The sequence below is a fragment of the Rhinatrema bivittatum genome, chromosome 5, assembly GCF_901001135.1.
Source record: "Rhinatrema bivittatum chromosome 5, aRhiBiv1.1, whole genome shotgun sequence".
NCBI classification, from domain to species: Eukaryota; Metazoa; Chordata; class Amphibia; order Gymnophiona; family Rhinatrematidae; genus Rhinatrema; species Rhinatrema bivittatum.
The window spans coordinates 341918510-341926635 of record NC_042619.1 but is presented as its reverse complement, the minus strand read 5'-3'; the positions used below and the strand labels follow the sequence as shown (position 1 = coordinate 341926635).

The following is an 8126-nucleotide window of genomic DNA, read 5'->3' as shown; positions in this document are numbered from 1 at the left end:
TTTCCACCTTCCTTTCCCTCCCTCTTCCCACCTTCCTTCCCTCCTCCCCTCCCTCCTTCCTTCCCTCCCTCTCCCTCCTTCCTTCCCTCCCTCTCCCACCTTCTTTCCTCCTTCCCTCCCTCTCCCACCTTCTTTCCCTCCCTCCAACACTCGGACAATACGTGGGCCCCCTTCTACCCTTACCTGAAATGACCACACAGTTTTGTATTAGAAACTTGTATTTTAAGGCAAACATATTTACAATATATACAAGAAATAAAAGGATGGGGAGGGTGATCTAAGGGAGCAAAACTATTTACATAGAAACAAACTCCCGTGAGGTTAGGGAGGCAGGGAACAGAGAGGATGATCACCGACGACGGATCAGATCCCCCAGGACCCGTACTGCTGCACCAAGCAGTAGAGCCCTGGTGATCCGATCCGTGTTCTGGATCATCCTCTCCTGGAAGGCATTCATAGCCCTCATGCCCTCTTGGACCCCCCTCACGAAGGCCAGGAATTGCCCATATGTGAGAGGCTCATCCTCGGGGGAGCGTGCCCCCGGGGATGGGCCTCTTCGCTGGTGCTATGAGGGGGGCCGATGAGGTACAAGAGGGCGATGAATGCCTCCCTGGGCCAGCAAAGGCTGGCCCCTGCATGCCCCCGCGTTCCTAACCCCATGGGCAACGGGGAGGTTGCCCTATTGGGGGGGGGGCTAGGGGAAGGCCCGGGGTGCGCCTGTGCCCGGGGAGGGATCCGATGAGGGTGATGTCTCCTCCTGGGGGGTGGGGGGGGGAATCCGCCTCCCCCCCCTGGAGCAGCTGCAGCTCCTTCTCCTGCAGCTGGGCCTGGCATGGCCTCATCAGCATCTGTGAAACAAAAGGAGATGTCTGAATACACTGTACATTCACGTTCAGAAGGGGGATACCACATTCCAATAGCGTGGAGGGGTAACTTACCACCAGGCCCAGCCCGCTGTGCCCACAGCCGCTCCAGCCACCTCGGCCTATGTAGGCGCAGCCACCGGGCTTTTCTTCTTCAGGTCCTCTATCTATTAGAAAGAAAGGAGGGAGAACCATTACTGTACTCTGATAGTCAGAATAGTAACAGGATACTTGGATGTGGGTATGACAACATTAATGACTGACGACCATGATATTATTCAGTAATCAGCATTGACAAGTGAGGCAAAACACAACACATTCCAAACCAGTGTTAAGTAACAGCATGAAAGAACCCACTTTCTACAGTGCAGATAAATATGAGACTACAATAATCTGGTTCCTCCGGTGAGGCCTAACCTGACATTCACACTCCCACATTCACCACATCAACTGTTGTACAGTCTACTTACTCCACAGGGGTGTGAGGCTTGCTCGTTAAATTGGCTTTGTAGCCTCCTCCATGACCGCCTGAGGTGCCAGAAGTCAGTGCGGCGTCCCTGCACAGGAAGAGCCACCGTTCTTCGTCTCACCACCAGGGACGCCAGCAGTTTGACGTCCCTGGTGGTGAAGTTGGGCTGCCTACCTCACCCTGCGATTTTGTGCTGTGTGCAGAACGGGAAGTCCTGCCCTCGTGTTCGCATGCGCACGGACATGCGCGAGCGATTTCGCCAGACGCACAAATACCGGCGCGCACAAGTATACCTTCGCGCACAAGCCGCACACGTACCACTATGCGCGCATTCTAATTAAGCTACGCGACACAACTCATCCTCCATATATGCGCGCATTTTGAGTAGCGCACGCAGATGTGCGCACGCTATGCAAAATTACTAGGATCCACTGTGTACGCTGAAATACACGCCACAGTTCTACCGCCCGCGCGCGCTCCTTTTAAAATCTCCCCCTATGTGTGTCTGTCTCCATACTCAAGCCTAGCCGATGGTCCCTCTCGGGATTTTCTCCCGGGGGCATGGTCATCTGCCACCGGCCCAGGGATCCACTCACAACTATATCAGATCCTGAACAGATTGCTAACTACGTAGCAAGACGATATCTGAGGACACTACAAGATTGCTGACTCCTCCTTCTTAGGAGCCAATATAACAGATTGCTACTCCACAGTCTAACCTAGTAACAGATCTATAACAGATTGCTACTCCTATCTGATTGCTTCCTCTCATTAGGCATTCAGATCACTAACATGAACATAATTGGTGACCCGAGACGTGATTACTCACCATGGAGGATCTCGAGCTGGCCCTGGATAAGGATCCCTTCCAGCTGACAGTGAAAGACGTCTATGACATCTCCTCCGTGATTGGCAGGCGACTCACAGGGGCAGGCCGGGCAGAATCTCCGAGCTGCAGTTTAAAATCATCCGCATCCTGGAACTGCTGGAAGCCCTGGTGAACCAGTGCAGCCAGAGCAAGGAGGGGGAGCTGAGACTGGAAAGATACAACCTGAAGATGGAGCTGGAGCGACTGTCGGAGGACGGGGCGAGAGGTAATAAGGGGCAGCCAAACCTTGTAATAGATATAGAGATGGTTTTGGTTCCAGCAAAGGCATAAGAACATGCCATACTGGGTCAGACCAAGGGTCCATCAAGCCCAGCATCCTGTTTCCAACAGTGGCCAATCCAGGCCATAAGAACCTGGCAAGTACCCAAAAGCTAAGTCTATTCCATGTTACCGTTGCTAGTAATAGCAGTGGCTATTTTCTAAGTCAACTTAATTAATAGCAGAAACGCTTACACCAGTAGCAGAAATGCAGAGTAGGAATTCTAACAATGTATGCCAGTTTCCAGATGCTTTCTCTCAGCAGGAGACTTTAGCTCCCACTGCACCTCCCTATGCTCTCCCTCCCTTCCCCCCTCTATCCTACACCACTGAATTTCCCGCTATGCAGACACAGAAAGTTAGTGACCCACCTTTAAAGGCAGCTGGATATACTCCTAATTTAACTTCAGAGCACGAACTCCCAACCCCCACTATGACCCTACTGAATCAGCCTACAGGGAACTCCGCATGGGTTGATATCACGGAGAGAGTTAATTGTACTCCCATTATAGAATTAGATTCCCCAGCCTGTGAACAGATTAATGAAACATTTGGAGCCTGTGGCTATCAGCATAATGACCCAGCCTCTTTAAAACCTTTAGACAAGTGTTTAAGTACAATTGAGGGACAGAATGAAAAGTGTTGTGAGACAACAGCAGATGGGGTAGATGCCCCAGTGGCACAATACCCCAGTATCACACAATACCAGGTTTAGGAAAAGGGGGGTGTCTGGCAACACTGTGTTTCTCTAGAAATACTCCATTCAATGAATCAATACTTTAAGTTTAGAAACAGATTCGTGAAGCCTTTTTCTTGCAAATCCAAATTGATTTTATTAAATTGTATAGTAGAATTTATTCTCCAAGGTTAAAAACTAAAACTAGTATTATTCCATAGAGCAACTTGCTGTAGCGCCTCCTAGAGGCATAACAATAGAAATAATAAAGAGTAAAAACTTCACTTTAATCATTACCTTAATTTTTTGCTGTATGCCAGATTTTAATATTTTCCAGATTGACAGCCTTCCCGCCATGAGAGATGTGAAGATGAAAATTTTCCAGTTTATTTTCTTTTTCATTTTTAAACAGAATTCTGATTTTTGTTTTACACTTTATCGATCCAAACATTTTCCAAAACATTTTTTAAAACATTTTCCAAACACTTTTTGGTTTAATTTTTTAGCTCAAAAATATGTGTTCATTGTTTGTCTTCTGTCTTTTGTGTTATGTGTATGTCCTGACATCTGAAGGATGCTGTGAGTGAAATGTATGTTTTTATGTAAATGTCTGGACACATGTTGTTTGTGGTTCTGACTATTCATTGTTATCTAATAATAAAACATTATATAGATTAGTAATAGTAGAATTATAGTCATGATGAAATATTCTCATTGATTAATTTGAATTTGAATCTCTCATATTAGGTTTTTTTTGATCCATAAAACACACATCTCACTTAATAAAGAATTAAGAGGCTATGCTTCGATGACAAAGAAATTCACCATACTGAATACCATACTGAATACGACATTGATTTTCAGAAATCATCCCATCAAGCCTTTTCCATGCCTTTGCCACAGAAATAATACCTTTACCACATAAGTCATGCCTTTGCCACAGAGGACATCCTGCATCCGTCATTATATGAACTGTTGCTACTTTTTGCTTGATTTTCTCTTTTTGTTTGTTTTGCTCTAGATGATTGTTTCCTTTGCTTAGATGAGAATGTATTACCCTTTGCTCAAAGATTGCAATCAGTATTATCCTTTATTAGATGCACTTAGTTATGGTTACCTTTTGCTCAACCCGCAGTAGCTACTGGAATTAGGAATGGCTACTAGGGGTGTGCATTTGTTCCCTACGAATTGGCAATCCGCAACGTATAGGGACATATTCATTGTATTCATGGGGAAGCGAAACATATCGTGATTCCCCACGAATACAATGAATCTTTGCTGAATTATTCAGCCGTCTAAAGGAGCCAATTTAAACAACCCCCCCCAAGTCTTACCAAAACTCCCTGGTGGTCCAGCGGGGGGTCCGGGAGTCATCTCCTGCACTCACACCCTCGGCTGCCGGTTTCAAAATGGCGCCGGCCATCCATTGCTCCTACCATGTGACAGGGGCTGACCAATGGCACCGGTAGCAACGTGACATAGTAGGTCAAAGGCTATCGGCGCCATTTTGAAACCGGCAGCAGAGGGTGTGAGTGCAGGAGATGGCTCTTGGACCCCCCGCTGGACCACCAGGGATTTTTGGTAAGTCTTGGGGGGTCAGGAGGGTGGGGGGTTTGTTTAAATTGGCTCCTTTAGACGGCCGAATAATTCAGCAAAGATTCATTGTACTCCTGGAGAATCGCGATACGTTTCGCTTCCCCACAAATACAATGAATATGTCCCTATATGTTGCGGATTGCCAATTTGTAGGGAACGAATGCACACCCCTAGTGGGCGTGAGGATCGCCTGGTAACATGAACTATCTGGTGCGAAGGTGGCAGACCTCACGTGTAACCTAGATAGGATTATAGACAGTGCTATCGTGGTACATATGGGCATCAACAACACATTTGTGGGAGGGAGGTTCTGGAAATCCAGAACTTCCAGGGTATCATTCTCTGAAATGTTCCCTGTTCCATGCGCAGGGCCCCTGAGGCAGGCAGAGCTCCAGAATCTCAATGAGACGATGGTGCAAGGAAGAGGGATTCAATTTTGTAAGGAACTGGGGATCCTTTTGGGGAAGGGAGAGTCTTTTCTGAAGGGATGGGCTCCACCTTAACCAGGGTGGAACCAGGCTGCTGGCGCTATCCTTTAAAAAGGAGAGAGAGCAGCTTTTAAACTAGAACAAAGAGGAAAGCCGACAATCGCTCAGCAGTACATGGTTCAGAGGAAGGTATCTTCAAAGGATACTAATGATGCATTAAAATTAGGGCACCCCAAAGTGAGGTTCCAATAATAAGAAAAGTAGTCCAAGGGCCTGTAATTAAAAACTCACCTGAGCTAAAAGATTCCAATTTATCCCTGCCAATTAAAAAGCAGAATGAAAATGCAAACAAAAAAACACACTTTGAAATGTTGGCATGCTAATGCCAGAAGTCTAAGAAGTAGGATGGAAGAATTAGAATGTATAGCAGTGAATGATGACATAGATTTAATTGGCATCTCAGAGACATGGTGGAAGGAGGACAACCAATGGGACAGTGCTATACCAGGGTACAAATTATATCACAATGACAGAGAGGAGCATCTGGGAGGCGGGGTGGCACTTTATGTCCGGGGATGGCATAGAGTCCAACAAGATAAAGATCCTGCATGAGACTAAATACACAATCAAATCTTTATGGGTAGAAATCCCTTGTGTGTTGGGGAAGTGTATAGTGATAGGAGTATACTACAGTCTACCAGGCCAAGATGGTGAGACGAACAGTGAAATGCTAAGAGAAATTAGGGAAGCTAACCAAATTGGTAGTGCAGTAATAATGGGAGATTCCAATTAAATGTAAGATATTGATAAGACAGGCTAAGAGAGAATTTGAAAAAAAGTTGGCCATAGAGGCAAAAACTCACAGTAAAAACTTTTAAAAATATATCCGAAGCAGAAAATCTGCGAGGCAGTCAGTTGGACCGTTAGATGACCAAGGTGTTTACTGAAGAGGATGTTGGGGAGATACCCGTTCTAGAGAAGGTTTTCATGGGTAATGATTCAGATAGACTGAACCAAATCATAGTGAACCTAGATGTGGTAGGCCTGACTGACAAACTGAAGAGTAGTAAATCACCTGGACCAGATGGTATACACCCTAGGGTAAAATGAAATTTCAGATGATTAGTTAAAATTTGCAACTTATCAATAAAATCATCCATTGTAAATGAAGACTGGAGGGTGGCTAATGTAACCACAATATTTAAAAAGGGCTCCAGGGGCAATCTGGGAAACTACAGACCATTTAGCCTGACCTCAGTGCCAGGAAAAATAATGGAAAGTGTTCTAAAGATCAAAATCACAGAACATATAGAAAGACATGGTTTAATGGAACAAAGTCAGCATGGCTTTACCGAAAGCAAGTATTGCTTCTCAAATCTGCTTCCCTTTTTTGAAGGGGTTAATAAACATGTAGCTAAAATTGAACTGGTAGATGTAGTGTATTTGGATTTTCAGAAAGCATTTGACAATGTTCCTGTTACGGCCCTGCCCGCGGTGAGCAGCGGGCAGCCCCTCCACCCACCTGTTCTCTTTATGCGGCCGGATGCCGCTAACTCCGTCCTCTGCGGCCCGGAGGCTGTGACCATCTTCTGCCCTGTACGGCAGGGCTGAACCCGCCGGAAGCTGTTCTTTGCGGCTGGAGCCGCTGCCGGGGTCCTCGCACAGCAGGGAGGCTGTCCCTGCTTGTGCCCATCTCTTCTCCGTCTTCTTCGCGGCCTAGTGCTACCACCGGGACACCTCTTGCGGCTGGGAAGCCACCGAAACACCTGCCACTGCCTGTTTGTTCATCTTCGCGGCAGATGCCACTGCCGAGCCTCACTCCCACGCGGCAGGGACGCTGCCATCGGGTCTTTCCCTTTTCTGCTCTCCAGCTCCTCACCCTAGGCGCGGGCGCGCGCCTCAGCTCAACATTTAAAGGGCCAGTAGCAGGAAGTGCTCCTGGCCCCACCAGAATCCAGCTCCACCCAGTTTCCTGCTTCAGCCCTATTTAAGGGCCTCTCTTCAGTCACTCCTGGCCTTCGGTTCGGGTTCCACAGTTGTCTGTGTCTTCTGACTGGTCCAGGTCCTCCGTGGTCTTATCCTGCTTTGACAGCTTCGTCTTCATGTTCCTGATGTTCTTCGTCCAGGTCTCCAGCTGTCTTCATATTCCTGATGTCCTTCGTCTGTGCCTCCAAATGTCTTCAGGTTCCTGATGTCCTTCATCCATGTCTTCAGATGTCTTCATGTTCCTGATGTTCTTCTTTGTACCTCCTGATGTTCGATGTCCTTCCCGATGCCTTTGCCTTTCACCTCTGCCTCCATGTCTTGGTTCCTTGATGTCCACTTTCCTGGCATGCCATTGTCGTGGTCTGCGACCAGCCCACGGGCGGGATGTGTAGGGGCGCCTCACGGTACAAAGGCCATTTTCATCTCCGCAGTGCATCCCTTCGGAAGACTTCTGCTTCAGTCCTAAGTTTTTAATCCTTGAGAAATATTGAATCCTGTCCTTGAATCTTGTCCCGGTCTTCAGAGCCTCTTGCAATTTGCGTCTGTCCATGTCAAGACTCTGTTCGAACCTGCTCTGCACTAGCGTGGTCCGTGACCAGTCCCGTGGGTGGACTGTGTAGGGCGCGCTGCGTCGCAGTCTCGACCCAGCGCTTATCATTGTCTTAGTCTAAAATGCCTTGATCCTTGCCTTCGTCTACATTGTCCTCGCCTGAGTCTTCATCTACAGTGTCCTTGCCTGAGTCTTCGTCCAGAGTCTTCTGTGTTCTATGGTCTCCGTCTGCCCTTGTCCTCTGTCTAGCCCACCTTTTGCCATTACCCAGCGGCAGGTCTGAAAGGGCTTGGAACGGTCGGAGGACTGTTCATTGATCAACATTGCGTTGTTGGTCATCCTGGGGCGTGCAGGTCCGGTAGAGGGTCAGACCTCCATCTCCTTGTCTTCGCTTCAGCCTTGCCCTGCTCC

At 47.6% G+C, this 8126-nt stretch overlaps 1 long non-coding RNA gene across 1 annotated transcript; it reads right to left on the bottom strand.

Moving 5' to 3' along the window:
* Nucleotides 1-347: 347 nt before the first annotated feature.
* On the bottom strand, nucleotides 348-3491 carry LOC115092959. The gene is made up of 3 exons (XR_003857127.1): nucleotides 2162-3491; nucleotides 939-1030; nucleotides 348-848 (listed from the first exon to the last, which is right to left on the bottom strand). It is a non-coding gene; the product is annotated as an uncharacterized LOC115092959 (long non-coding RNA).
* Nucleotides 3492-8126: the final 4635 nt, after the last annotated feature.